The sequence below is a fragment of the Oxyura jamaicensis genome, chromosome 1 (assembly GCF_011077185.1).
Source record: "Oxyura jamaicensis isolate SHBP4307 breed ruddy duck chromosome 1, BPBGC_Ojam_1.0, whole genome shotgun sequence".
Classification (NCBI taxonomy): Eukaryota; Metazoa; Chordata; class Aves; order Anseriformes; family Anatidae; genus Oxyura; species Oxyura jamaicensis.
In genome coordinates, this window is record NC_048893.1 from 70,062,895 (window position 1) to 70,068,307 (window position 5,413).

Here is a 5,413-nt window from a genome sequence, read left to right on the forward strand (position 1 = left end):
CGCCGCCCCCCTCGCCACCCCCTTGCCGCTGCCCTGTTCCGCATCCCCGCAAGCGACGTCGGTTCCCGGCAGCCGGCCCCGCCCCTTAAAGGGGCAAGGCGGCGAGAGAAGCGCGATGGATAACAATAGCCTTTGTTCTGCCGCCGCCGCCGCGGCCCCTTTAAGGGCCCAGACCAGGAAGTGCGGCAGCGGGCACGGGAAGGGCGGGGTGGGGTGCACCGCAGACTCGGGGCCTCCTCCCTGTTTCGGGGACACCCCGGTGCCTGGCCCGTGCAGGGGCGCTGCTCCCTGTCCCCGCAGCCCGCTCCGCTTCACCCCGCTGGACTTCCCCTCTTTCCGCCTTTTTTCCCTTTTACTGCCATTTTCCCCCTTTTTCCCCTTTTCTCTGTTTTTCTCCTTTTCCCACTTTTTTCCCTTTTTCCTTTTTTTTCCCTTTTCCACCCACGTGGCCGCTGCCGGCCCTCCCCGGGTGCTGAGTCACCCGTTACTCTGCTCCTCCTGGCAAGGAGCTCTCGCGATTCCTTATATTAACTGTAGCAATTAAATCAGAACTAGGAATTGGATGAGAAGCGTGGAAATATACTAAATGTAGAGGTGCAGGGGGGAAAGGGCCTGCTGGGTCACTCTCGAGGATCTGTCCCCTTTACTTAGAGGTGGCTCTGGTAACGGGGCTCCTGCCTCCTTCTCTTGGAGACTCTTTCACAGCCCCTGTGGCCAGGCAAGTATTCGGCCTGTATTTCCATGTGTCCGGTTTCACCCAATTACTCCTGGTTATAACCATGTATTGCAGTCCCTAAACAATTTTTCTCCTTTTTGGCAATTTGTGCCTTGCACCCAAGTATCACTACTTTTCCTAGCCATTGCCGTTTGTCCTGGTTACCTCCTTTCATTAATCATTCTCTGTACATACTGGCATTAGTCTTCCCTCATCCCCACCCAGTTGGTCCCCATCTCCCCAGCCCATGGATGCCCACATTTAGAGGTAACCATCTCCCTCATCCTTCGTGCATGCAGCCCAAACTCTAATGGTTTAGTTCATCTCCAAATTCCCTCACAGGTTTGCTCAGAATTTGCCACCTGCCACCAACCTGAATCAGCGTTACTGGTGTTAACAGTGACATTACAGCATTACTGGCCCTGTTACTCCTCATTATTCCCCTTTGCAATGCAGTTGCAATCTGATTTTCTAAGTAGAGGTTATGGTGAAGCTTTGTGTCCTGGATCTCATTTCCCTGCCTGTAGGATGTCCACACATCCTTTCTTTTTGTGTTCACTGGTACCTGCTCTCCCTCCCACTTTGCTTAATGACCCTTACAAATACAAGCCATTAAAATCTTGGCAGACCTCTAAACAGTACAAATGGATACAAGTGTCTGTCCAAGATGACAGCCAGATTTAGAGCTGTTCTCTTCCAGCTCCTTGCGCTCCTTTCCGCACTGCTCTACCGAAGGTGAGCATGATGGCTGGGGAGGCAAACATGTCTGGGCGAAGCACAGGCCACTCCACCAGCTGGTCCGTATGTGCCTACAGAAGCAGCCATGCCTCAACCATTCTAGCCAGATACTCGCTACAGTGACTCAAGAACATTTGACTCCTCAAGAACATTGACTCCTTCGAATGAGGAGGGCCAAAATCCTTCTCAGCTTGGTTCTACCCTTGTTTTTCTGACCCAGTTTCCTGCAGTTCCTCTCATTAGTTACATCTCTTGAGACCTCAGGCTATGTGGTCCTGGATGCTACGCTGTAGGGGAAATGGAAAATGCTGCAAAGACTCATGGTGAGCAGTATGGCCTGTGGTTGCAGAACGGTTGCTCTGGAAATGTGAGGAGAACGCTTCTTCAGCTGTCAGCTCATCTTTAGACCTGCTCCATGTGGACATTGCACAGTGCAGAAAGGAAGTTCTTTGGCTTATATTAAACCTCCAACAGGCTCCCAGCTAGTTTCCTTCCCTCTCAATAAGAGGCTACTGCTTAGTTTATCTCCAGGGAGGATCCTTTAGCAGGATTTACGATCCCACAGAGACACCTTTCATAAATGCCGTAGCCAGAAATTCCCTAACTTTTTGCTTGCGTTGATGGCAGCAATACTAATTCAGGCAAAGTGTAACCACATTCTGGCCTGTAAGGTGACACCAAGTTCCTGCCTTTCTCAGAGCTCTCCCAGGAAAGGGAGATGGATGGGGTGTTGTGGGGCAAGAGCAGGAAGAGAAAACCATAAAACAAAGTATGTTCTTCCTCCTTGTAGTGGCCTGGAAATCTGGGTTTGGGAGCTCATACTTTCTGGTCTAGAGTTTGTCCCTGAAAATAGAGCAAGCCCCGCAGAAAAGAAAGCAAAACCACCTTTCTGTGGGACTTTAATTTTCAGTCCACAGCGTACCAGCTTCCATCAATTCTCTGTCACCCGGGCCTTTTTTTTACAGCCCTGAGACTCCAAATGTTGTCCTACATCCACTTTCTCAACAACTGGGCTAATTTTCTCTAATGTCTCTAAATGATGTTGGAACCTGTTTCCCAAAGGAGACTAGACAGTTGGGAACCTACATCCAGCTGAATAACAAAGTTTTCATTTCTCCTTTTGTGTACTGTTTTTTCCAGTTTCAGCAGCATAGAGCAGTACCCTGGACATATGCAACAGTCATTGATTTCACCCAGTTTCTTAATAAGGAAACTTTGTTCACATTATTTTTTTTCCTCTTTATATTTGAAAAGGCACCTATTAGTTGCTGGTGCCCATAGTTATCATTAACTTATTGTACTGTTTCTCTGCTGTTATCTTTTCCTTGCTTTTATATTTGCCCAGTGAACCTTAACTGACTCACTTATGTGGTTGTTGCTTCTTGCTATTTTTTTATTAGCAGTTTTATTTTCACCTTCCAAAGACTGAACATACACAAAGAGTCACTTGATGCTTTTTTCTCCTTTAAGTTATCTTGGATGGAAAACGATGTGCTGTGCCTTCAGTACTCCCTCTGCTAGGGCACATCAGTCCTTGCCCATATTCAGGTTTCCTTCTGCCCTTCACCTCTGCAGATCCTGACCTTGCAGCTGGGTCTGCTGACATTTCTGTGACTCGACAGAGATTACTCTTAGGCACAGGATCAGGCTCTTAAGGAACAACACGCAGTTGGAGACGGTAGTAAATTCCAAGAATGTGAAAGCATTGATGTTAGCATGCAACAGAGTTTTTGATCCTCAGGAAAAAACAGGAAATCCATGAGAGTTGGTGCACAGATGTGCTCTGGTAAGGGATCGCTGTAGCACATTTGGCACTAAGATTCTTTTGTCCTTCCCGAATTGGTTTCTGAAACTGAATTGCATTTTATGACCTTAGTGTGCATCAGTCATGCTGCTTCTCATCATTTGCAGTAAGATTAGCTTTCGCTTCATGTTCCCAGGCAAGTCCTTTTTCCAAGATTCAGCTAGGCTAATGTTTCCTATGGTAGAAGTCTCTAATCCTTGGCTTTTTAGGAATATACATGAAATTCAGTCTGAGGTGTTAGAGTGAGAAATGCTGTATCTGTCAGAGGTGTTCATATAGCTTTCCCATTTGGAAACCCATGACAGTCAAAATTAAAATGCAAAAATCCTGGTTTGACACCTATTAGTCCATCAGCCAATATATGTAAAAAATAACCCTGAACATGCTTGATGCTCTAAGGCACGCCATCCTCACACATTGTCACATACTGGATTATTTTGAATCACCCATTATGTTGCTCCTGTAAATAAGAGAAACACTTTTCTACTGCTGTGAAAGTGAACATTCTGGTAGAAAAAAGGGGAAAGGAGATTGCGGATTGTACTGATTTAACTCCTCTTCAATGTTCAAAGCAGTGCAACTTCTTCTGAGAGATGAGTTTATAGTTACATTTGGGGAACAGACTTCTTTGCACAAGTCACAGTGTAGACACGTGTTGACAGTGCTGCTTCTGGAATGTACTTGGATGCTGCAGCACTTACGAGTGACACCGGCAGGCAGTGAGTGGCCCTGACAGAGTTCCCAAGACAACTAATTCCAGTAACACCAGCCCAACAATAGCTAACCTGAAATATCAGATTGGGTTAAACTGAGTGCGACCACAGGACCGTCTCTAACACTGTGGAGCAATGCTGTGGCATCACTAGGCGGTTATAAGCCAAGCCCTTGGCTACCTCTTCTGGGGTACTGGTAAGAGGATAATGCCACAAAACAAAGCTTGCAGGACTAGAACCCCACAGCAGTGCCCCATCCCATGCTGCAGGTCATAGCACACCCTCCTTTGGCCACACCGTCAACCGCCTTTAGTAGAGTGAGAAGGTGCAAGGAATGTGTATGTGTATGTGTGTCTGTCTGTCCTTGTTTGTGTGCATGAGCATGTTTACAACTAGCTCAGTTCCCTGAACTGCTTGTTGTGGTGCCAGCAGATGGGGATTGGCAGGGGTACTGTGAACTTGTGGCCTTTCTGGGTTGTCCACACAAACCCAAGGGCAAAGGGAAGTCCTTTGCCAAGGACAGCAAGTGTGTAGACCATCAGGGCCTCCTCTTCTCCTTCCCATGGCGCAGGAGGAGGGGAAGCCATAAAGAAGGATCAGCCAGCCCAGCAAAGCCTGATCCTGGCTGGGAGCTGGAGGGGGGAGCCTGGGAATCAGGCAGCCAAAAGCCCCTGAGCTGTGGCTGCCACTGTGGTGTCAGTACAAGAAGGGGAAGCAGCTGAGAGGAACCAGGGAAAGACTGCAGAGGGAAAATCAGTAGCACACAGCAGCAGAGGAACCAGGGTAGGTGAAACCTCCCTGTTTGACCTACTTTAGCAGGGGTGGTTGTTTAAATGGAATTTAAATCTCTGCAGATATGTGGGAAACTTTCTGACATCACCCGAAGATGTGCAGTGGCAGGGCTATGCAGGTCACGTACCTACATGTGCACAGCCAAAACCATGTCCAAGGCCCTCAATGCCACAGAGAGATTTCCATGTGTGCAGGCTCATTTCTTGAGCAGACAAGGCTCCACAGGGGACATAAAAACATTGGAAAATGAGGTAAAGCACAAGGGGTACCAAAAACAGGAAGACAGTTCTGCTGTGCACTAGGTTTCCAGCTATGAATTTCAGACATAAACTGTACCTGCTTTGTTCTTACATAGTCTAAAACTGTGAAGTGTATGTCGGTATTGCCAGCCTCAGGAATTTGAAATAAGTTATTTGCCTCTCACCTCAATATCACAAGATTTTGAAGGTTAAGATTGTTTTGAAAAAATTGTAAATTGTATATGTCTTAATTTTCTTATCTTGCATCTGGATTTTGTGTTGTAAAGTGCATTTTCAAACTTATCCCCTAGATTTTGAATGCTAGAAAACTTTTTGGTCTTTCCTTCTATCCTTTCTTCTTTTTCTCCTTTCCTTTCCTTTCCTTTCCTTTCCTTTCCTTTCCTTTCCTTTC

The 5,413-nt window shown here is 46.9% G+C and overlaps 1 protein-coding gene across 3 annotated transcripts in view; it reads right to left on the reverse strand.

Annotated features, from left to right (window-relative positions):
* Positions 1-4,343, reverse strand: part of ETV6 (ETS variant transcription factor 6) — a 151,219-nt gene extending 146,876 nt beyond the window's left edge. For 2 of the 3 annotated variants that reach the window (XM_035308829.1, XM_035308847.1), the window contains exon 1: positions 4,313-4,343. The gene's annotated coding sequence lies outside the window, so the exon portion shown is untranslated. Of the gene's footprint in view, positions 1-4,306 lie in introns of all 3 variants that reach the window. The other variant, XM_035308837.1, reaches the window with a different exon arrangement.
* Between the last annotated feature and the right edge of the window lie 1,070 nt (positions 4,344-5,413).